This window comes from Phyllobates terribilis, unplaced genomic scaffold (assembly GCF_046119375.1).
Source record: "Phyllobates terribilis strain yellow unplaced genomic scaffold, ASM4611937v1 Scaffold_4__5_contigs__length_816908805, whole genome shotgun sequence".
Classification (NCBI taxonomy): Eukaryota; Metazoa; Chordata; class Amphibia; order Anura; family Dendrobatidae; genus Phyllobates; species Phyllobates terribilis.
In genome coordinates this window covers 675,329,627-675,354,440 of record NW_027362764.1, presented here as the reverse complement: position 1 = coordinate 675,354,440, position 24,814 = coordinate 675,329,627, and the positions used below count along the sequence as shown (strand labels likewise).

Here is a 24,814-nt window from a genome sequence, read left to right as displayed (position 1 = left end):
GTGGAAAAATATTGTTCTCACTTCCGTCGGTGGTCTGCCCAGGTGGGGTGGAACGATTCTGCTTTGAAAAGCTTGTTTCTTGCAGGGCTATGTGAAAGGGTAAAGGATTTACTGATTGCTTATCCCACACCTGGAAACTTGCAGGAGGCAATGCAATTAGCTATACGGGTGGACAGGAGACTGCGTGAAAGGGTTAATGAGAGCAAATCCTCTGCTATGTCAGCTTCGAGTCCTGAGAGGTTCTGTGCTGACAATGGAGAGCCGATGGAAATTGGGGCGATGGCACCCCGCTCTCAGGAAAAAGATCGCCGACTTTCTGAAGGCTTGTGTTTCTATTGCGGAAATTCTGGTCATTTTATTAAGAGCTGTGTGCTTCGTAAGAAGAAAGAAAAAAAAATGGTCAGTCATGCTCGTATTGCCTGTTTAAATTCTAAGGGAGTATTCCTATCTGCCACTACTGCTGCTCAGGATGAATTAATTGAATTTCGGGTATTTGTGGATTGTGGATCTACTCTGAATGTGATTGATGGGGGATTCTTGTAAAAACTTAGATTAGAAACTAAAACTTTGTCATCCCCTATTGCTGTGGTTTCTGTCGATGGCTCTCCCTTGAAGAGTGTTACTCACAAGGTCTGTGAATTTCCCCTCACTATTAATGGTATTCATCAAGAGAATTTGGATTTGGTGGTATTGGATAATTTGCCTTCTCCAGTAATATTGGGGTTACCCTGGTTAAAATTGCACAATCCTGTACTGGATTGGTCTACCAATGAAATTAAGTCCTGGAGCCCTAAGTGTTATGACAAGTGTTGTAACGGGCGCATTGCTGCTGTGGATAGAGGGGAATTGCCTGTACCTATTCAGGATTTTTGGAGAGTTTTTTCTGAGGAGGAGTCGCAGGTTTTGCCTCCCCATAGAGACTATGATTGTACCATTGAATTTGTCCCTGGCGCGACTCTTCCTAAGAGTCGTTTATTTAATCTTACTATTCCTGAAAGAAAGGCTTTGGAAGAATACATACAGACAAGCTTGGCCGCCGGTCACATTAGGCCTTCCAAGTCTCCTGTGGCTGTTGGATTTTTTTTTGTAAAAAAAAAAGATGGCGGTTTACGTCCTTGTCTGGACTTTCGTGAGATTAATAAAATTACTGTAAGCAATCCTTACCCACTGCCATTGATTCCTGATTTATTTAACCAGTTAGTGGGGGCCAAGTGGTTCTCTAAAATTGATCTCCGGGGGGCATACAATTTGTTGCGCATGAAGGAGGGTGATGAATGGAAGACTGCTTTTAACACTCCTGTGGGTCATTTTGAGAATCTGGTCATGCCTTTTGGTCTCACTAATGCTCCAGCATTTTTTCAGAATCTTATTAATGATATCCTTAGACCTTTAATCGGCAAAAATGTGGTTGTGTATTTGGATGACATTTTGATTTATTCGCCGGATCTGGAGTCTCATTGGCGGAGCGTACGTGAGGTATTACAGTTATTAATGGACAATTCACTTTTTGCTAAGCTGGAGAAATGTGAGTTCGCTGTACAGAGAATTAGTTATTTGGGCTTCATTATCTCCAGTGAAGGTTTTGAGATGGACCCGGTTAAAGTTCAAGCTGTGCAGGAATGGCCTAGGCCTATTGGTTTGAAATCGATACAGAGGTTTTTGAGTTTCGCCAATTATTACAGAAAATTCATAAAAAATTTTTCTATTATTGTCAAACCGCTGACCGATCTCACCAGGAAAGGTGCTAATGCGGTTCAGTGGACTTCTTAGGCCATTGAAGCTTTTGTGTTTCTAAAGGAGAGGTTCACCTCTGCTCCCATCCTTATGCAGCCTGATGTGACTAAGCCGTTTTTGGTTGAGGTTGATGCTTCTTCGGTGGGGGTTGGTGCGGTGTTGTCTCAGGAAAACAAGGATGGAGTACATCCCTGTGCCTTTTTTTCAAAAAAATTTTCCGAGACTGAACTTAATTACGATATTGATAATCGGGAATTGCTGGCGATTAAACTCGCATTTGAACACTGGCGTCATCTCTTGGAAAGTGCTGAATTTCCCATTCAGGTTTTCACTGATCATAAAAATCTGATCTATCTTGATGCTGCCAAGCGCTTGAATGCCCATCAGGCTAGGTGGGCACTTTTTTTCTCGCGGTTTAATTTTTCCGTTACTTACATCCCGGGTACCAAGAATGTTAAAGCGGATGCTTTGTCTCACAGCTTTTCTCCCATGGTCGATGTTGAGGAGGAAGAGGAGACCATTTTACAAGAAGGTGTTGTGATTGCTGCTTTGGACTCCGTTTTGGAGGATGAGATTCTTAAAGCACAGGAGAATGCCCCATCTAACACTCCCCATGGGAGGTTGTTTGTGCCTAGGACCTTTAGGAGAGATTTGTTTGTTAAGTGTCATGAGTCTCGGTTGGCAGGTCATCCAGGAATTTCTGAGACCAAGAGACTTGTGGGTTGCAGTTTTTGGTGGCCTGGATGGCAGAAGGAAGTCATTAAGTGGGTGCGCCAATGTACTGTGTGTGACAGATCCAAGTCTTCGCATGCTCCTGCTGCGGGGTTGCTTTGCCCTCTGGAGGTTCCTAGTGCACCTTGGACACATCTGGCTATGGACTTTATTACTGACCTTCCTCCCTCTGAAGGTTTCACGGTCATCTGGGTGGTCGTGGACCGTTTTAGCAAGATGTGTCACTTGGTTCCCTTCATCAAACTGCCTTGCGCTAAGACACTCGCTAAGGCCTTTGTCAAGGAGATTGTCAGACTACATGGTGTTCCTACTGACATTATTTCTGATAGGGGACCTCAGTTCGTGGCTCGTTTTTGGCGTGCCTTTTGTGACAGGTTGGGAGTTCATTTGTCGTTTTCATCCGGATATCATCCTGAGTCTAATGGCCAGACAGAAAGGAAGAACCAGGATGTTGAGCAGTTCTTGCATTGTTTTGTGGCAGACAATCAAGAGGGGTGGTCTGAGTTTCTGCCACTTGCTGAATTTGCTCTTAACAACCATACATCCTCTTCTGCTGGGTGTTCGCCTTTTTTTTGTTGTTCTGGGAGACATCCGTCTTTTCGGTCATTTTCTAAATTGGTTTCGGCTGTGCCTGAGGAGGAGAGTTTTTCCGGTGATTTGGAGAGAGTTTGGACGGATGTGCGTGGTAATCTTCAGGAGGCTAACAAAAAATCTAAGAGGTACTTTGATAGGAAACGGCAAGAGGTTTTGTTTGCGGTTGGTGACATGGTTTGGTTGTCCTCTAAGAATCTGCGATTGAGGATTCCTTCTAAAAAATTGGGTCCCAAGTTCGTAGGGCCCTTTAAGGTACTTCAGATAGTTAACCAATCTGCTGTTAGGCTGGAGGTTCCTACGTCCTGGAGGATTAATCCGGTGTTTCATGTTTCTCTGTTGAAAAAAGCTGATGTGTCAGATGGTGACGCCTCTGCCACTGTTCCTCCGGTGGTGGAGGACGGGGAATATGAAATTTCCCGCATCCTAAATTCTAGACGGTATAGAGGGAGTTTGCAGTATCTCGTCGCTTGGAAGGGTTTCGGACCTGAGGATAACTCATGGGTGAGAGCGGATTATGTTTCTGCCCCCAGACTTGTCCGAGCGTTTCACAGGAGGTTTCCTGGTAAGCCTGGGCCTAGGGGATCCGGAGGATCCTCTTAGAAGAGTGGGTACTGTTACAACTCTCCTGTTAGTTTTTTTTTAGTTTGCTGGTCACATGACCATTTTGCCTATTTAATCCGGCTCCGCCCTCCTGACTTTGCTGGACTTCATTTGTATTTACTACTGTTGAGCTAGCCTGTTGCTCTGTTGCCGTTCTCTGTTAGTTTTGCTAGGTCTTCTGACCCCTATGCCTTTTTGTTGTGTGTTTGTCTTTGACTGCTACTATTTCTGCTAGGAGGTGTCCAACTTTTCCCAGTCCCTAGATCTTGTAGAGATCCCTCCCTCACATCTATAGGTCTGCGTTCAGACTAGCCGAGGACTTTAGCGGGTCTGATCGCAGGATCAGGTTCCCCGTTACATCGTAGGGATCTAGCTTAGTTCTATTGTAGGGATAGATCTCCTTTCTTTCCTTAGTCTCTGTAGCAGATCATAACAAAGCGATCCTGAGAAAGGCTGGCCGGGCGATGGATCGAGCAGTGTCTACTGGCCATACCACCTTGGATACGCCTGATCTCGTCTGATCTCGAAAGCAAAGCAGGGCTGGGCTCGGACAGTACTTGGATGGGAGACCATTTTGATGACGTTTTGCCCTACTGCCCAGCTCGGCTAGCATGGAACGGCGCCTTGCCGGACACCGACCTTAAGTAACTTAGATGATGGAAGCCCCAAGGCCTCTGAGCCAGTTGGCAGCTAAGTACGCTACCCCGCCGCCTTCACGCACGCCTGACACCGAGCTCCTTGCCACGGCTAGGAGTGCTTATTGACTCTGCAGCTCGCCGTGTGGAAATGATGGCGTTAAAAGCACCCGGGGCCGTGAAGGGGCCAGGCTTTCAGCAGGTGCCCAGGGAAGGTTTTGGATGCTGGCCACCTAGCGAGGGCCATCAGAAGTAACATGTTTCTCTGCAAAGAAGCTTGTGTAACCAAGCCAGACGGCTGACAAAGAGCTAACCTCAGTGCAAGGAAGGCAAGGAAGGTGCGGAAGGAATTGGGGAGGGGGGGGGTGATTCCTGCTAGGGCCAAGAAATCATAAAACAGGCAGGAGAGTCTGATGCATGGTGACGGAGAGGTTGTAGGGGCAGATAGGGGGTGTTGTCACGTGCGAGCACGTGTGCATGCTGGCTTGTGTGTGAGAGTGCGCTTCCTAGGTGTGGCGCGCTGCAGACAGTCAAAGGGATTGTTCCCTTTCATTAAAAGTTAATTCCCGGCTGCAGGCTATTAGAAAGCAACTAACCACGCTCTGCTAACCCTACCCGGGTCTACCGGTGAGTCTCGCCTCTGCTCCCGGCCTGTGGCATTGGCCGCGAAGCTGACGTTCCGTCGACAGCGCTGCAGCCGATCAGTGAGCTCAGCGGCTCTGAGTGGGACGTTGTGTCTACAAGAACTTTTAAGGAAGCCAGCAAAAAAATTGAAGAGAAGGGAAAGCACAAAAGGACCTGGTCTTGCTGAGCCTTGGAAAGGGCAGCCGGCAGCCAGACGTCAAAGTAGAAAAGCAGCAAGTGAGAGGCTTATCTCTGCCTACGGCCACACCACCCTGAACACGCCTGATCTCATCTGATCTTGGAAGCTAAGCAGGGTTGGGCCTGGTTAGTACTTGGATGGGAGACCCCCTGGGAATACCAGGTGCTGTAGGCTTTTGCTTTTTCCTTCCTTCCACCAGCAGGGGGCACTCTCTTCTATGCCTTTTTTCCATTCCCTTTCACAAGTGCACACATTCATTCTCTTTTCTTTTTTTCATTTGCTTTCTCTCTTGCGCTATTTCATCTCTGCAAAATACCAGCATCCTTCTGATCACCGTGGGCCTCCAGCATTGTTGCTTCTTTACTTTTAATACTAGGCTCCTTTTCACCAGGACCAGCGTCTCCCGCGTGGCTGGAGGCAACCACCGGTAACCCCAAGCAGAAGACCTTTGCAGGCAACACGACCCTCCCCCCTGAAGAGCAGCTCAAAGTCACTGGCAACCATCTCACCCTCTTCCTTCATTCACCCCTGGACGTCTCGCTCCGCCCCCAGGTTTCGGAACCAGCTTGCTCTTTCTGTCACATTACCGCGATGAAGGGTTTAGCCTGCAGGAGACCCTGCGCCGAGACATTTTTGAACACACCTGATGTGGCAGGCGAATCACTGCTAAACAAACCACACCTGTAGGGACGGCACAGCCTTTGCATGGACCCTTCGGAGCCCGTCCCGTCACGGCCAGATTGCTCGCCACCAAGCAATCCTGAGAAAGGCTGGCCGGGCGATGGATCGAGCAGCGTCTAATGGCATTACCACCTTGGATACTTCTGATCTCGTCTGATCTCGGAAACAAAGCAGGGTTGTGCTCGGACAATACTTGGATGGGAGACCTCCTGGGTACACCAGGTGGTGTAGACCATTTTGATGACGTTTTGCCCTACTGCCCAGCTCGGCTAGGATGGAACGGCGTCTTGCCGGACACCGACGTTAAGTAACTTAGATGATGGAAGCCCCAAGGCCTCTGATCCAGTTGGCAGCTAAGTACGCTACCCTGCCGCCTTCACGAAGGCCTGACACCGAGCTCCTTGCCACGGCTAGGAGTGCTTATTGACTCCGCAGCTCGCCGTGTCGAAATGATGGCGTTAAAAGCACCCGGGGCCGTGAAAGGGCCAGGCTTTCAGCAGGTGCCCAAGGAAGGCTTTGGATGCCGGCCGCCTAGCGAGGGCCAGCAGAAGTAACATGTTTCTCTGCAAAGAAGCTTGTGTAACCAAGCTAGACGGGTGACAAAGAGCTAACCTCAGTGCAAGGAAGGCAAGGAAGGAATTGGGGAGGGGGGAGTGATTCCTGCTAGGGCCCTGAAATCTGAAAACAGGCAGGAGAGTCTGACGCATGGTGATGGAGAGGTTGTAGGGGCAGATAGGGGGTGTTGTCACGTGCGAGCACGTGTGCATGCTGGCTTGTGTGTGAGAGTGCACTTCCTAGGTGTGGCGCGCTGCAGACAGTCAAAGGGATTGTTCCCTTTCATTAAAAGTTAATCCCCGGCTGCAGGCTATTAGAAAGCAACTAACCGCGCTCTACTCACCCTACCCGGGTCTACCGGTGAGTCTCGCCTCTGCTCCTGGCCTGTGGTATTGGCCGTGAAGCTGACGTTCCGTCGACAGCGCTGCAGACGATCAGTGAGCTCAGCGGCTCTGAGTGGGACATTGTGTCTACAAGACCTTTTAAGGAAGCCAGCAAAAAAATTGAAGAGAAGGGAAAGCACAAAAGGACCTGGTCTTGCTGAGCACTGGAAAGGGCAGCCGGCAGCCAGACGTCACAGTAGAAAAGCAGCAAGTGAGAGGCTTTTCTCTTCTTACGGCCACACCACCCTGAACACGGCTGATCTCATCTGATCTCAGAAGCTAAGAAGGGTCACAACTGGTTAGTACTTGGATGGGAGACCACCTGGGAATATCAGGTGCTGTAGGCTTTTGCTTTTTCCTTCCTTCCACCAGCAGGGGGCACTCTCTTCTATGCCTTTTTTCATTCCCTTTCACAAGTGCACACATTCATTCTCTTTTCTTTTTTTCATTTGCTTTCTCTCTTGCGCTATTTCATCTCTGCAAAATACCAGCATCCTTCTGATCACCGTTGGCCTCCAGCATTGTTGCTTATTTACTTTTAATACTAGGCTCCTTTTCACCAGGACCAGCGTCTCCCGCGTGGCTGGAGGCAACCACCGGTAACCCCAAGCAGAAGACCTTTGCAGGCAACACGAACCTCCCCCCTGAAGAGCAGCTCAAAGTCACTGGCAACCATCTCACCCTCTTCCTTCATTCACCCCTGGACGTCTCGCTCCACCCCCAAGTTACGGGTCCAGCTTGCTTTTTCCACCACATTACCACGATGAAGGGTTTAGCCTGCAGGAGACCCTGCGCCGAGACATTTTTGAAGACACCTGATGCGGCGTTTGAATCACTGCTAAACAAACCACACCTGTAGGGACGGCACAGCCTTTGCATGGACCCTTTGGAGCCCGCCCCGTCACGGCCAGATTGCTCGCCACCAAGCGATCCTGAGAAAGGCTGGCCGGGCGATGGATCGAGCAGCGTCTACTGGCCATACCACCTTGGATACGCCTGATCTCGTCTGATCTTGGAAGCAAAGCAGGGCTGGGCTCCGACAGTACTTGGATGGGATACGTCCTGGGAGCACCGGGTGCTGTATACCATTTTGATGACGTTTTGCCCTACTGCCCAGCTCGGCTAGCATGGAACGGCGCCTTGCCGGACACCGACCTTAAGTAACTTAGATGATGGAAGCCCCAAGGCCTCTGAGCCAGTTGGCAGCTAAGTACGCTACCCCGCCGCCTTCACGCAGGCCTGACACCGAGCTACTTGCCACGGCTAGGAGTGCTTATTGACTCCGCATTTCGCCGTGTGGAAATGATGGTGTTAAAAGCACCCGGGGCCGTGAAGGGGCCAGGCCTTCAGCAGGTGCCCAGGGAAGGTTTTAGATGCCGGCTGCCAAGCGAGGGCCAGCAGAAGTAACATGTTTCTCTGCAAAGAAGCTTGTGTAACCAAGCGAGACGGCTGCCAAAGAGCTAACCTCAGTGCAAGGAAGGAAAGGAAGGTGCGGAAGGAATTGGGGAGGGAGTGGGTTGATTCCTGCTAGGGCCATAAAATCATAAAACAGGCAGGAGAGTCTGACGCATGGTGACGGAGAGGTTGTAGGGGCAGATAGGGGGTGTTGTCACGTGCGAGGACGTGTGCATGCTGGCTTGTGTGTGAGAGTGCGCTTCCTAGGTGTGGCGCGCTGCAGACAGTCAAAGGGATTGTTCCCTTTCATTAAGAGTTAATCCCCGGCTGAAGCCTATTAGAAAGCAACTAACTGCGCTCTACTCACCCTACCCGGGTCTACCGGTGAGTCTCGCCTCTGCTCCCGGCCTGTGGAATTGGCCGTGAAGCTGACGTACCGTCGACAGCGCTGCAGCCGATCAGTGAGCTCAACGGCTCTGAGTGGGGCGTTGTGTCTACACGACCTTTTAAGGAAGCCAGCAAAAAAATTGAAGAGAAGGGAAAGCACAAAAGGACCTGGTCTTGCTGAGCACTGGAAAGGGCAGCCGGCAGCCAGACGTCAAAGTAGAAAAGCAGCAAGTGAGAGGCTTGTCTCTGCCTTCTGCCACACCACCCTGAACATGCCTGATCTTGTCTGATCTTGGAAGCTAAGCAGGGTCAGGCCTGTTTAGTATTTGGATGGGAGACCGCCTGGGAATACCAGGTGCTGTAGGCTTTTGCTTTTTCCTTCCTTCCACCAGCAGGGGGCACTCTCTTCTATGCCTTTTTTCCATTCCCTTTCACAAGTGCACACATTCATTCTCTTCTTTTTTTCATTTGTTTTCTCTCTTGCGCTATTTCATCTCTGAAAAATACCAGCATCCTTCTGATCACCGTGGGCCTCCAGCATTGTTGCTTCTTTACTTTTAATACTAGGCTCCTTTTCACCAGGACCAGTGTCTCCCGCGTGGCTGGAGGCAACCACCGGTAACCCCAAGCAGAAGACCTTTGCAGGCAACACGACCCTCCCCCCTGAAGAGCAGCTCAAAGTCACTGGCAACCATCTCACCCTCTTCCTTCATTCACCCCTGGACGTCTTGCTCCGCCCCCAAGTTTCGGGTCCAGCTTGCTCTTTCTGTCACATTACCGCGATGAAGGGTTTACCCTGCAGGAGACCCTGCGCCGAGACATATTTGATGACACCTGATGCGGCGGGTGAATCACTGCTAAACAAACCACACCTGTAGGGACGGCACAGCCTTTGCATGGACCCTTCGGAGCCCGCCCCATTACGGCCAGATTGCTCGCCACCAAGCGTGTTACAACTCTCCTGTTAGTTTTTTTTTAGTTTGCTGGTCACATGACCATTTTGCCTATTTAATCCGGCTCCGCCCTCCTGGCTTTGCTGGACTTCATTTGTATTTACTACTGTTGAGCTAGCTTGTTGCTCTGTTGCCGTTCTCTGTTAGTTTTTGCTAGGTCTTCTGACCCCTATGTCTTTTTGTTGTGTGTTTGTCTTTGACTGCTACTATTTCTGCTAGGAGGTGTCCAACTTTTCCCAGTCCCTAGATCTTGTAGGGATCCCTCCCTCACATCTATAGGTCTGCGTTCAGACTAACCGAGGACTTTAGCGGGTCTGATCGCAGGATCAGGTTCCCTGTTACATCGTAGGGATCTAGTTTAGTTCTATTGTAGGGATAGATCTCCTTTCTTTCCTTAGTCTCTGTAGCAGATCATAACAGTAATTCCAGCCATAAAAAAAAAAAAAAAAAATTTTCTCTAAGGAAAGACCTCCAGTTTTCCATCATGGTCTCGGTGCAAGATTTGGCTCAACGCTTGCAGGGACTCTCTCTGGAGGTGACCAAGCTCCAACAACACGTGAGTAGCTGTTCTGGAGCGCATTTTGTGGAACCTAAGGTACGTCTGCCTGATCTATTTTTTGGCAAACAACAAGATTTTTTTTTCTTTTAAAAATGCTTGTCTATTATATTTTCGTTTGAGACCCGGATCCTCTGGTGATGAATCACAGCGCATAGGGATCATAATGTCACTTTTGCGCAAAGATCCTCAGGGATGGGCCTTCTCTCTCCAACCTAGTGATCCGTGCTTTAGATCAGTGGATAGTTTTTTTTCTGCTTTGGGTTTGTTGTACGATGATCCTGATCGTGTCTCATCTGCTGAGTCTGAATTAAGACGTTTGAGGCAGGGATCAGGTAATGTGGAAAAATATTGTTCTCACTTCCGTCGGTGGTCTGCCCAGGTGGGGTGGAACGATTCTGCTTTGAAAAGCTTGTTTCTTGCAGGGCTATGTGAAAGGGTAAAGGATTTACTGATTGCTTATCCCACACCTGGAAACTTGCAGGAGGCAATGCAATTAGCTATACGGGTGGACAGGAGACTACATGAAAGGGTTAATGAGAGCAAATCCTCTGCTATGTCAGCTTCGAGTCCTGAGAGGTTCTGTGCTGACAATGGAGAGCCGATGGAAATTGTGGCGATGGCACCCCGCTCTCAGGAAAAAGACCGCCGACTTTCTGAAGGCTTGTGTTTCTATTGCGGAAATTCTGGTCATTTTATTAAGATTTGGATTTGGATTTGGTGGTATTGGATAATTTGCCTTCTCCAGTAATATTGGGGTTACCCTGGTTAAAATTGCACAATCCTGTACTGGATTGGTCTACCAATGAAATTAAGTCCTGGAGCCCTAAGTGTTATGACAAGTGTTGTAACGGGCGCATTGCTGCTGTGGATAGAGGGGAATTGCCTGTACCTATTCAGGATTTTTGGAGAGTTTTTTCTGAGGAGTCGCAGGTTTTGCCTCCCCATAGAGACTATGATTGTACCATTGAATTTGTCCCTGGCGCGACTCTTCCTAAGAGTCGTTTATTTAATCTTACTATTCCTGAAAGAAAGGCTTTGGAAGAATACATACAGACAAGCTTGGCCGCCGGTCACATTAGGCCTTCCAAGTCTCCTGTGGCTGTTGGATTTTTTTTTGTAAAAAAAAAAGATGGCGGTTTACGTCCTTGTCTGGACTTTCGTGAGATTAATAAAATTACTGTATGCAATCCTTACCCACTGCCATTGATTCCTGATTTATTTAACCAGTTAGTGGGGGCCAAGTGGTTCTCTAAAATTGATCTCCGGGGGGCATACAATTTGTTGCGCATGAAGGAGGGTGATGAATGGAAGACTGCTTTTAACACTCCTGTGGGTCATTTTGAGAATCTGGTTATGCCTTTTGGTCTCACCAATGCTCCAGCATTTTTTCAGAATCTTATTAATGATATCCTTAGACCTTTAATCGGCAAAAATGTGGTTGTGTATTTGGATGACATTTTGATTTATTCGCCGGATCTGGAGTCTCATTGGCGGAGCGTACGTGAGGTATTACAGTTATTAATGGACAATTCGCTTTTTGCTAAGCTGGAGAAATGTGAGTTCGCTGTACAGAGAATTAGTATTTTGGGCTACATTATCTCCAGTGAAGGTTTTGAGATGGACCCGGTTAAAGTTCAAGCTGTGCAGGAATGGCCTAGGCCTATTGGTTTGAAATCGATACAGAGGTTTTTGGGTTTTGCCAATTATTACAGAAAATTCATAAAAAAATTTTCTATTATTTTCAAACCGTTGACCGATCTCACCAGGAAAGGTGCTAATGCGGTTCAGTGGACTTCTGAGGCCATTGAAGCTTTTGTGTTTCTAAAGGAGAGGTTCACCTCTGCTCCCATCCTTATGCAGCCTGATGTGACTAAGCCGTTTTTGGTTGAGGTTGATGCTTCTTTGGTGGGGGTTGGTGCGGTGTTGTCTCAGGAAAACAAGGATGGAGTACATCCCTGTGCCTTTTTTTCAAAAAAATTTTCCGAGACGAAACTTAATTACGATATTGGTAATCGGGAATTGCTGGCGATTAAACTCGCATTTGAACACTGGAGTCATCTCTTGGAAGGTGCTGAATTTCCCATTCAGGTTTTCACTGATCATAAAAATCTGATCTATCTTGATGCTGCCAAGCGCTTGAATGCCCGTCAGGCTAGGTGGGCACTTTTTTTCTCGCGGTTTAATTTTTCCGTTACTTACATCCTGGGTACCAAGAATGTTTAAGCGGATGCTTAGTGTCGCAGCTTTTCTCCCATGGTCGGTGTTGAGGAGGAAGAGGAGACCATTTTACAAGAAGGTGTTGTGATTGCTGCTTTGGACTCCGTTTTGGAGGATGAGATTCTTAAAGCACAGGAGAATGCCCCATCTAACACTCCACATGGGAGGTTGTTTGTGCCTAGGACCTTTAGGAGAGATTTGTTTGTTGAGTGTCATGAGTCTCGGTTGGCAGGTCATCCAGGAATTTCTGAGACCAAGAGACTTGTGGGTCGCAGTTTTTGGTGGCCTGGATGGCAGAAGGAAGTCATTAAGTGGGTGCGCCAATGTACTGTGTGTGCAAGATCCAAGTCTTCGCATGCTCCTGCTGCGGGGTTGCTTTGCCCTCTGGAGGTTCCTAGTGCACCTTGGACACATCTGGCTATGGACTTTATTACTGACCTTCCTCCCTCTGAAGGTTTCACGGTCATCTGGGTGGTCGTGGACCGTTTTAGCAAGATGTGTCACTTGGTTCCCTTCATCAAACTGCCTTGCGCTAAGACACTCGCTAAGGCCTTTGTCAAGGAGATTGTCAGACTACATGGTGTTCCTACTGACATTGTTTCTGATAGGGGACCTCAGTTCGTGGCTCGTTTTTCGCCTGCCTTTTGTGACAGGTTGGGAGTTCATTTGTCGTTTTCATCCGGATATCATCCTGAGTCTAATGGCCAGACAGAAAGGAAGAACCAGGATGTTGAGCAGTTCTTGCGTTGTTTTGTGGCAGACAATCAAGAGGCGTTGTCTGAGTTTCTGCCACTTGCTGAATTTGCTCTTAACAACCATACATCCTCTTCTGCTGGGTGTTCGCCTTTTTTGTGTTGTTCTGGGAGACATCCGTCTTTTGGGTCATTTTCCAAATTGGTTTCGGCTGTGCCTGAGGAGGAGAGTTTTTCCGGTGATTTGGAGAGAGTTTGGACGGATGTGCGTGGTAATCTTCAGGAGGCTAACAAAAAATCTAAGATGTACTTTGATAGGAAACGGCAAGAGGTTTTGTTTGCGGTTGGTGACATGGTTTGGTTGTCCTCTAAGAATCTGCGATTGAGGATTCCTTCTAAAAAATTGGGTCCCAAGTTCGTAGGGCCCTTTAAGGTACTTCAGATAGTTAATCAATCTGCTGTTAGGCTGGAGGTTCCTACGTCCTGGAGGATTAATCCGGTGTTTCATGTTTCTCTTTTGAAAAAAGCTTATGTGTCGGATGGTGACGCCTCTGCCACTGTTCCTCCGGTGGTGGAGGACGGGGAATATGAAATTTCCCGCATCCTAAATTCTAGACGGTATAGAGGGAGTTTGCAGTATCTCGTCGCTTGGAAGGGTTTCGGACCTGAGGATAACTCATGGGTGAGAGCGGATTATGTTTCTGCCCCCAGACTTTTCCGAGCGTTTCACAGGAGGTTTCCTGGTAAGCCTGGGCCTAGGGGATCCGGAGGATCCTCTTAGAAGAGGGGGTACTGTTACAACTCTCCTGTTAGTTTTTTTTTAGTTTGCTGGTCACATGACCATTTTGCCTATTTAATCTGGCTCTGCCCTCCTGGCTTTGCTGGACTTCATTTGTATTTACTACTGTTGAGCTAGCTTGTTGCTCTGTTGCCGTTCTCTGTTAGTTTTGCTAGGTCTTCTGACCCCTATGCATTTTTGTTGTGTGTTTGTCTTTGACTGCTACTATTTCTGCTAGGAGGTGTCCAACTCTTCCCAGTCCCTAGATCTTGTAGGGATCCCTCCCTTACATCTATAGGTCTGCGTTCAGACTAGCCGAGGACTTTAGCGGGTCTGATCGCAGGATCAGGTTCCCCGTTACATCGTAGGGATCTAGTTTAGTTCTATTGTAGGGATAGATCTCCTTTCTTTCCATACTCTCTGTAGCAGACCATAACAAAGCGATCCTGAGAAAGGCTGGCCGGGCGATGGATGAAGCAGCGTCTACTGGCCATACCACCTTGGATACGCCCGATCTCGTCTGATCTCAAAAGCAAAGCAGGGCTGGGCTCAGACAGTACTTGGATGGGATACCTCCTGGGAACACCGGGTGCTGTAGACCATTTTGATGACGTTTTGCCCTACTGCCAAGCTCGGCTAGCATGGAACGGCGCCTTGCCGGACACCGACCTTAAGTAACTTAGATGATGGAAGCCCCAAGGCCTCTGAGCCAGTTGGCAGCTAAGTACGCTACCCCGCAGCCTTCACGCAGGCCTGACACCGAGCTCCTTGCCACGGCTAGGAGTGCATATTGACTCCGCAGCTCGCCGTGTGGAAATGATGGCGTTAAAAACACCCGGGGCCGTGAAGGGGCCAGGCTTTCAGCAGGTGCCCAGGGAAGGTTTTGGATGCCGGCCGCCTAGCGAGGGCCCGCAGAAGTAACATGTTTCTCTGCAAAGAAGCTTGTGTAACCAAGCCAGACGGCTGACAAAGAGCTAACCTCAGTGCAAGGAAGGCAAGGAAGGTGCGGAAGGAATTGGGGAGGGGGGGGTGATTCCTGCTAGGGCCCTGAAATCATAAAACAGGCAGGAGAGTCTGACGCATGGTGACGGAGAGGTTGTAGGGGCAGATAGGGGGTGTTGTCACGTGCGAGCATGTGTGCATGCTGGCTTGTGTGTAAGAGTGCGCTTCCTAGGTGTGGCGCGCTGCAGACAGTCAAAGGGATTGTTCCCTTTCATTAAAAGTTAATCTCTGGCTGCAGGCTATTAGAAAGCAACTAACCGCGCTCTACTCACCCTACCCGGGTCTACCGGTGAGTCTCGCCTCTGCTCCCGGCCTGTGGCATTGGCCGTGAAGCCGACGTTCCGTCGACAGTGCTGCAGCCGATCAGTGAGCTCAGCGGCTCTGAGTGGGGCCTTCTGTCTACAAGACCTTTTAAGGAAGCCAGCAAAAAAATTGAAGAGAAGGGAAAGCACAAAAGGACCTGGTCTTGCTGAGCACTGGAAAGGGCAGCCGGCAGCCAGACGTCAAAGTAGAAAAGCAGCAAGTGAGAGACTTGTCTCTGCCTATGGCCACACCACCCTGAACACGCCCGATCTCATCTGATCATGGAAGCTAAGCATGGTTGGGCCTGGTTAGTACTTGGATGGGAGACTGTAAAATAATACTCTTCCTATATTATTTTTTTCTACTGAGGACTTCTCAAAGTATCAATATCACGATATTCTTATAAAAAAATGTATCTATTTATTCTTGGATTGTCCATTAAAAAGAATCAGATTGCAGCAGGTACATACAATAATTAGTTATAAAGTAATTGTCCATTTGTCCATAATTAGCTTAATTGTTTAATTGTTGAGATTCACCGATCTTTCCTTGGATCCTGGCTGGTAAATCATGTCTTTGTCCAGCATGTGTCCAGGCCTACATGTCATCTGCTTCTCAGCATGAAGATTCTGTGTCTTGTGTGGTGGGCAGAGCAAGAGAGCCCCCCCTTTCTGTACCATGGGCTTTTATAACCAGTCGTATGGACACCTGTTCTACATATGGTAGTGAACCAAAAATACACACACAAATAGCGCATGTCAACTAGACACGATGGCTGAGGCATAGAACTCAGAAAAATGATTATTGATTAACATTCCAAATGAATTTCCATAATTAACCATTTAACATTTCCCCCTTTTTGAGAATAAAAGGACTTTAACTGAAAAATCTCAAAAGAAGATACATTCATCAATCATTTTTTCTTTCCTTCTTCCTTGGCAATATCATTAAATTTCCATAATAATAATAATAGTAATAATAGTATCAATATCGGATTATAGTTATATAATGATGTGAATTCATGTTATGGTAAGCCGTGACTAATATTCATTTAATATGTATAATTATACTTCCCTATATCTAAATTGAAGCAATCGCGGGTTCAATCGTCATCATCTGATATCATCGGGTCGTCGTCTCGTCTTCTTCTTTGTTCTTTTATAACACAGTCTTTAGATGAAAACTCCTTTGAAATAAATTACAGCATGTAGATATTGTACAGTCCATAATTGTGCTCATTATTGTTCAGTCCATAAACTGTACTCTTTATTAGAAAGATCATGTGTGTCAGTTGATAAGAAAACAAAGTCCATGGATGAAATGTAGCTTTAATATCTGTGCAGTGTCACATGGACTTATGTTGGATCGTCTTTGGAATCTTCCGTGTGTCCGCACTGGTCTCGTGTCACTTTTGGAACAGATGTGACGTCTTTGGTCAGTAAAGCAAGGGTTAACTTGCCACTTTCCTGCTTTATATAGCACCATAACCAGTACTCAGTCCTTTATATACAGGACACATATGCCAGGTATTACCTGTTCACCAGCTTTCATTGAAGCGTTGCAGGTGATAAGAAACCACTGGAACGTGATGAAACTTGAACACAACACAGTACATATAGGATCATCGTCCTCTGCCGTCCTGGTGATCAGTGGTGTGAATTGTATTGTATGTAATGGACACAGTCTATTATAACACTCAGCATTCACACCTGTTACCTTCTGAGACGTCCGGATATCAGTTGCTTCTTCTTGTAACTTTTGAGAATCTCTTTGATTTATAAAAATTAAGAGTCTTTATTAAGATAGAATTCATAATTGCGATGTCTTGATTGAAGTCTTCATTCCCTAATCTGATACCAAATCTGGCAGTTTTTCCTAACCTATAATATCACAGCGTACCATAGCAATCAGTAATATCCATCTAATTATTATCAAAATATTAAAATAAATTATGTTTGGAATAATAAACAATAATAGATAATAATTCATTATCAATCAAGTTCTCCACATGATAGAACATTTTTATGTCATAGGTGTAATTACCTTTTCCAACCCATAGGTGTCAGTGTATTTTGAAAAAACAAGTTTTTATATCTTTATTAAACCAATAATATCAAAGAATGTATACTCCTGAACCAAAATGAATAAATATATGAATGTATGAATGAATGAATGAATAAATGAATGAATGAATTGTTGTGTTTACTCAGAAAATGTAAACATTTTTTTCCTTAGCAATATATATTTAATGAAGCAATACTCTTGTATTAGACATTACTTTATTAAATATTAATGTGTTTTCTCAATTGAGATATTGAACTCAAATAAAATCAAGTGAGAATTAAAAAATGAAAAAATAGAAAAATAAGAAGTATAAAGTAAGAATAAAATTTTAAAAATGAAAAATAAAATTAAGAGTAAAAATAAGAATAAAAATAAAAATAAGGCCTTTAAATTTTAATAACAAATGCAGAGTAATTATATTCTCCATAAAAAATACCCTTATATCTCCATTATTTGGATGATTTCATATTTGTCATAACCTTGTACCACCAAAAAATATTAAACTATGCAACTTTGCATGTAATACCCTTCTTAATTATACCATAGTACCTTATTATTATTTCTTCTTTATTAAAATGTGTGGAAAATAAGTATTGATCAAAAGTGATTATGTAATCAGGATCAAAAACACATTTTCCCCCTTAATACCAAAAATATTATTTTATAAAATTTATGTATATCTCAGAACCAAATTAAAAATAATTATTCTTCTAGAAATATTGTGCATAAATTTCATATCGATGAGTATCATAGATTTGACTAAAGAGATGTGTGTACCTATTTAGGTAACCATTAAAAATAATATTATAGTTATTCAAGAATATTATCATGTGGAAAATTATTCTAAATATAAATTTGCTTTGTAAACCATTTTGATGTGTGGTTGCCCTTATCCACTATTAGTTAAATCAAGAAATAATAATTATTAAAGAAATATAGAAATATATATATGTAGATAATACCTAATTATGTATTATAATTTCCTCAGAATTAAATATATTTTTGTACCTTCACATAAAGAAACATTTTTTTTTTCAAACATACAAACATACGAGGCCTCTGTCACATCAATCACACTTAGCAGCTGCTGATTTACTCATCTGTCACCTTCACTCTGACATTCACAGATCTGTTCAACTCAAACATTCCACATATGAAGTTTTAGATATATATATATATATATATTTAACCCAAAATTGTTGTATCCCAATTTATTAATGCGCATTGCCATATCAATTGAATATCTTTATATTTCTTTGACTATTCCCCAAGTACATATTATATAATATGAGAGTAAGTCACAGGAATTTCAGACACTTGAAAAAACTCTTGTCTTAGATTCTTTTTTCACTGGCTGCCCGGTCTTAAGTTACATCAGTTGAAAATAGAATGAATGGGATCCTATACTATTAGCTCAAAGTTCAAAGGTCGCAGCTGTCACACGTCATGCTGTAAAGCTACTTTAATTTGCACGAACACTTCATGCACAGAAAATATTATCAACACAAAAGAATTAATAAGTATTACATATATATTATAGTTCAACTAGATATATTGTTATTATTTTAAAATGTTAGACACATAAAATCATGCAATTTTTTCACTTCCTGTGTGAATAAAGAAATAAATCCATTTTAGAGTTCTTTGATCAAATCCTGCTTTGGAATGAAAACTCTAAGGAAATATAAGAAAATAAAATTAAATATCAAATTCATACAGAAACAGAATTATTGAAATATCTTATACATATATTGGTTGGTTCTAATGTAATTCAAAATATTGCTACTTAAATTTATATATATGAAGTTCTAATTTATTAATTAATATATATATATATATCTTATAAACGTATATATAAATACAATTATACGCAATCTCTACTTAGACAAGTGTATATATATATATATATATATATATATATATGAACTATTAGAAACTATGTAACTACAATTTTACTGTATAAGATTATAAATAAATATTGAGACATTGTATTACATTTTGATACAACATTATAATTACAGTTTTTCCTTAGCCACTCCCTAAACCAAATCTTCTGTCTCTCTCAAATATCTCCAAGAACGCCCTATTTAGGAAAGACATTTTTCTATCCTTCAAAACCTCAGAGAACTGCCTGTTCTTCTGTCCACATTCCATGACGTCACTGTGAGTTGGTCGTCTCACCTGTCTCTGTCCATCAGTTTCAGCCATTTTCCTTTTTAGAGAATCACAGTTCTGACTGAGAATTAACTCATTCTGTGGAGAGATGGATCTTTGCACTGGCTGATATGGCTTATAACATATATGAAATCTTCTGCGTATTTGATAGAGTTCACTATGGGGATGACTCAGTCTAGGAGAGTTTGATATTGGCTTTTGGTAAGATTTTACCTTTCCTGGTTTTATAAATTTAGCTTGATTTATTTTCTTTTCACGATTCTCATGTTTTCTAACAAAATCCAGCATCTGCGCACATTCAAATAATGAATTTTTTTGTGATGCCATAACTTGGGAAACTGAATTTAGGAATTTGAATTTTTGTACAAAAGTTGTTATCATATGTTGTACTTTTCCATTTTTGATGAGAGCTTTGTACAACCGTTCAAATATGGACATGAATGTATATGTACATTCCTTCCTACCAATCCTTAGTTTCTGCAGATCTTCTATGTTGGGAAAATCCTTTGTGACACAATAAAACAAATATCTTAATCTGTCCGAATCATTTTCCCATCCATTAGGAGAGTCATTTTCACAGGGCATTAAATGTAAACGTCTGGACAATGTCACAGGAATCCATATTTTAAATAATTGATTCCTCTCCTCATTGGATAAATCAAACTTATCAGAGAAGCTCTCAAATGTCTCTGAATTTCTACAGGCATGGATTTTGACATCATATTTTGGCATGATTTTGTATAATTTCAGCAAATTTTTCCTCAATTTAATTTGGAGTTGAGCCTGGGTAATTCCAGAATTCTCTGATATTTTTAGTGGCTCTTGTACGTCCGTTCCTCCTACGTCACTCACGTCTCCTCCCACATCACCTAGTATGTCGGTTTCTCGTATGTCAGTCATGTCTCCTCCCATGTCAGGTTTCTGTATGTCCGTCTCTTGGTCAGACCCAAGGTCACCTTCAGTTACAGACACGTGTCTTACTTCTTGTTCATTTTCCACATTACAGTCTGAATCACTATCACCGTCTGACACTTCTACACTATTTTCCTGCTTAGAAATCTCTAACACAAGACTATGAAAAAAATCTACCAAATGTAGAATATTTCTCAATTTCTGTTTGTCTCTATTTACCAATTTAGAAGTTAACTGTAAATTCTGCAATTCACATTCTTTGTATAAACTGAGCCACAAAACTTCTATGTCATCTCCTACATTAACTTTGAAATTAATATTACTTTGTTTAGCAAAAGAAGAAATTATATCCATATTTTGCTTACCTTAAGATTCCTTGGCTTCTCTTTATCAGCACGTCCTGTCTTCAGTTCATCTGATTCTTTTCCTGTGTGATTCTGTTCCTTGTTAGTACCTCTGCTTTCTGTCTTTCCTCAGTCTGTAGGTCCTTTCTGCTTCTCGTGACAAACTAGTGAATTTACTGACACGTGAACAACAGCTGTTCAGCTCGTCAGGACTCCCCCCTTGTTCACGGAAGAAATTCACTTACTTAATTTAAAAAACAAAAAAACAGGACTGGCTGGCTCACCATTGTAAAATAATACTCTTCCTGTATTATTTTTTTCTACTGAGGACTTCTCAAAGTATCAATATCACGATATTCTTATAAAAAATGTATCTATTTATTCTTGGATTGTCCATTAAAAAGAATCAGATTGCAGCAGGTACATACAATAATTAGTTATAAAGTAATTGTCCATTTGTCCATAATTAGCTTAATTGTTGAGATTCACCCATCTTTCCTTCTATCCTGGCTGGTAAATCATGTCTTTGTCCAGCATGTGTCCAGGCCTACATGTCATCTGCTTCTCAGCATGAAGATTCTGTGTCTTGTGGGGTGGGCAGAGCAAGAGAGCCCCCCATTTCTGTACCATGGACTTTTATAGCCAGTCGTATGGACACCTGTTCTACATATGGTAGTGAACCAAAAATACACACACAAATAGCGCATGTCAACTAGACACGATGGCTGAGGCATAGAACTCAGAAAAATGATTATCGATTAACATTCCAAATGAATTTCCATAATTAACCATTTAACAGAGACCGCCTGGGAATGCCAGGTGCTGTAGGCTTTTGCTTTTTCCTTCCTTCCACCAGCAGGGGGCACTCTCTTCTATGCCTTTTTTCCATTCCCTTTCACAAGTGCACACATTCATTCTCTTTTCTTTTTTTCATTTGCTTTCTCTCTTGCGCTATTTCATCTCTGCAAAATACCAGCATCCTTCTGATCACCCTGGGCCTCCAGCATTGTTGCTTATTTACTTTCAATACTAGGCTCCTTTTCACCAGGACCAGCGTCTACCGGGTGGCTGGAGGCAACCACCGGTAACCCCAAGCAGAAGACCTTTGCAGGCAACACGACCCTCTCCCCTGAAGAGCAGCTCAAAGTCACTGGCAACCATCTCACCCTCTTCCTTCATTCACCCCTGGACGTCTCGCTCCGTCCCCAAGTTATGCGTCCAGATTGCTCTTTCTGTCACATTACCGCGATGAAGGGTTTAGCCTGCAGGAGACCCTGCGCCGAGACATTTTTGAAGACACCTGATGCGGCGGGTGAAGCACTGCTGAACAAACCACACCTGTAGGGACGGCACAGCCTTTGCATGGACCCTTCGGAGCCCGCCCCGTCACGGCCAGATTGCTCGCCACCAAGCGATCCTGAGAAAGGCTGGCCGGGCGATGGATCGGACAGCGTCTACTGTCCATACCACCTTGGATACGCCCGTTCTCGTCTGATCTCGGAAGCAGGGCTGGGCTCGGACAGCTCTTGGATGGGAGACCTCCTGGGAACACCGGGTGCTGTAGACTATTTTGATGACGTTTTGCCCTACAGCCCAGCTCGGCTAGCATGGAACGGCGCCTTGCCGGACACCGACCTTAAGTAACTTAGATGATGGAAGCCCCAAGGCCTCTGAGCCAGTTGGCAGCTAAGTACGCTACCACGCAGGCCTGAAACCGAGCTCCTTGCCACGGATAGGAGTGTCTATTGAATCCGCAGCTCGCCGTGTTGAAATGATGGCATTAAAAGCAGCCGGGGCCGTGAAGGGGCCAGGCTTACAGCAGGTGCCCAGGGAAGGTTTTGGATGCCGGCCGCCTAGCGAGGGCCAGCAGAAGTAACATGTTTCTCTGCAAAGAAGCTTGTGTAACCAAGCCAGACGGCTGACAAAGAGCTAACCTCAGTGCAAGGAAGGTGCGGAAGGAATTGGGGAGGGGGGGTGATTCCTGCTAGGGCCCTGAAATCATAAAACAGGCAGGAGAGTCTGACGCATGGTGATGGAGAGGTTGTAGGGGCAGATAGGGGGTGTTGTCACGTGCGAGCACGTGTGCATGCTGGCTTGTGTGTGAGAGTGCGCTTCCTAGGTGTGGCGTGCTGCAGATAGTCAAAGGGATTGTTCCCTTTCATTAAAAGTTAATCCCCGGCTGCAGGCTATTAGAAAGCAACTAACCGCGCTCTACTCACCCTACCCAGGTCTACCGGTGAGTCTCGCCTCTGCTCCCGGCCTGTGGCATTGGCCGTGAAGCTGACGTTCCGTCGACAGCGCTGCAGCCGATCAGTGAGCTCAGCGGCTCTGAGTGGGGCGTTGTGTCTACAAGACCTTTTAAGGAAGCCAGCAAAAAAATTGAAGAGAAGGGAAAGCACAAAAGACCTGGTCTTGCTGAGCACTGGAAAGGGCAGCCAGCAGCCAGACGTCAAAGTAGAAAAGCAGCAAGTGAGAGGCTAGTCTTCGCCTACGGCCACACCACCCTGAACACGCCTGATCTTGTCTGATCTTGGAAACTAAGCAGGGTTGGTCCTGGTTAGAACTTGGATGGGAGACCGCCTGGGAATACCAGGTGCTGTAGGCTTTTGCTTTTTCCTTCCTTCCACCAGCAGGGGGCACTCTCTTCTATGACTTTTTTCCATTCCCTTTCACAAGTGCACACATTCATTCTCTTTTCTTTTTTTCATTTGCTTTCTCTCTTGCGCTATTTCATCTGTGCAAAATACCAGCATCCTTCTGATCACCGTGGGCCTCCAGCATTGTTGCTTCTTTACTTTTAATACTAGGCTCCTTTTCACCAGGACCAGCGTCTCCCGCGTGGCTGGAGGCAACCACCGGTAACCCCAAGCAGAAGACCTTTGCAGGCAACACGACCCTCCCCCCTGAAGAGCAGCTCAAAGTCACTGGCAACCATCTCACCCTCTTCCTTCATTCACCCCTGGACGTCTCGCTCCGCCACCAAGTTACGGGTCCAGCTTGCTCTTTCTGTCACATTACAGCGATGAAGGGTTTAGCCTTCAGCAGCAAGTGCGAGACATGTCTCTGCCTACGGCCACACCACCCTGAACACGCCCGATCTCATCTGATCTCGGAAGCTAAGCAGTGTCGGGCCTGGTTAGTACTTGGATGGGAGACTGTAAAATAGTACTCTTCCTGTATTATTTTTTTCTACTGAGGACTTCTCAAAGTATCAATATCACGATATTCTTATAAAAAAATGTATCTATTTATTCTTGGATTGTCCATTAAAAAGAATCAGATTGCAGCAGGTACATACAATAATTAGTTATAAAGTAATTGTCCATTTGTCCATAATTAGCTTAATTGTTTAATTGCTGAGATTCACCCATCTTTCCTTGGATCCTGGCTGGTAAATCATGTCTTTGTCCAGCATGTGTTCAGGCCTACATGTCATCTGCTTCTTAGCATGAAGATTCTGTGTCTTGTGGGGTGGGCAGAGCAAGAGAGCCCCCCCTTTCTGTACCATGGGCTTTTATAGCCAGTCGTATGGACACCTGTTCTACATATGGTAGTGAACCAAAAATACACACACAAATAGCGCATGTCAACTAGACACGATGGCTGAGGCATAGAACTCAGAAAAATGATTATCGATTAACATTCCAAATGAATTTCCATAATTAACCATTTAACATTTCCCCCTTTTTGAGAATAAAAGGACTTTAACTGAAAATTCTTAAAAGAAGATACATTCATCAATCATTTTTTCTTTCCTTCTTCCTTGGCAATATCATTAAATTTCCATAATAATAATAATAGTAATAATAGTATCAATATCGGATTATTGTTATATAATGATGTGAATTCATGTTATGGTAAGCCGTGACTAATATTCATTTAATATGTATAATTATACTTCCCTATATCTAAATTGAAGCAATCGCGGGTTCAATCGTCATCATCTGATGTCATCGGGTCGTCGTCTCGTCTTCTTCTTGGTTCTTTTATAACACAGTCTTTAGATGAAAACTGTAGCGCCGGCGTCCCTGCCCTCTGCTAGGCAGGGACGCTGTTCCCCTCACCTCCCTGCTCCGTGCCCGGCGTCCTCCTCCCGCTCTGCTGGCAGCGCGCGCTCCTTCCCGGCCACTGTGCTTAGGGCGCGCGCGCGCGCTCTCCCTCCCTCTTAAAGGGGCCGCGCGCGCCGTCCTACGGAGTCCCCGGCCAATGGCCGGAGGACTTCACCATATATAAGGCACCTCCTCCAAAATGGAGGTGCCCGAGCAATGTTGTTGCACTGTTCTACTCTGCTTCAGC

At 44.9% G+C, this 24,814-nt stretch overlaps 1 non-coding gene and 5 pseudogenes across 1 annotated transcript; all 6 read left to right on the top strand.

The window, feature by feature from the left end:
- The first annotated feature begins 5,173 nt into the window (after positions 1-5,173).
- LOC141268356 (5S ribosomal RNA) lies at positions 5,174-5,292 on the top strand. The gene has a single exon (XR_012321395.1). It is a non-coding gene; the product is annotated as a 5S ribosomal RNA (ribosomal RNA).
- Positions 5,293-6,965: 1,673 nt separating this feature from the next.
- Positions 6,966-7,084, top strand: LOC141269887 (5S ribosomal RNA; annotated as a pseudogene).
- Positions 7,085-7,704: 620 nt separating this feature from the next.
- Positions 7,705-7,824, top strand: LOC141270282 (5S ribosomal RNA; annotated as a pseudogene).
- Positions 7,825-8,767: 943 nt separating this feature from the next.
- LOC141269264 (5S ribosomal RNA) lies at positions 8,768-8,886 on the top strand (annotated as a pseudogene).
- Positions 8,887-14,199: 5,313 nt separating this feature from the next.
- LOC141268979 (5S ribosomal RNA) lies at positions 14,200-14,319 on the top strand (annotated as a pseudogene).
- Positions 14,320-23,004: 8,685 nt separating this feature from the next.
- On the top strand, positions 23,005-23,123 carry LOC141268452 (5S ribosomal RNA; annotated as a pseudogene).
- The last annotated feature ends 1,691 nt before the right edge of the window (positions 23,124-24,814 follow it).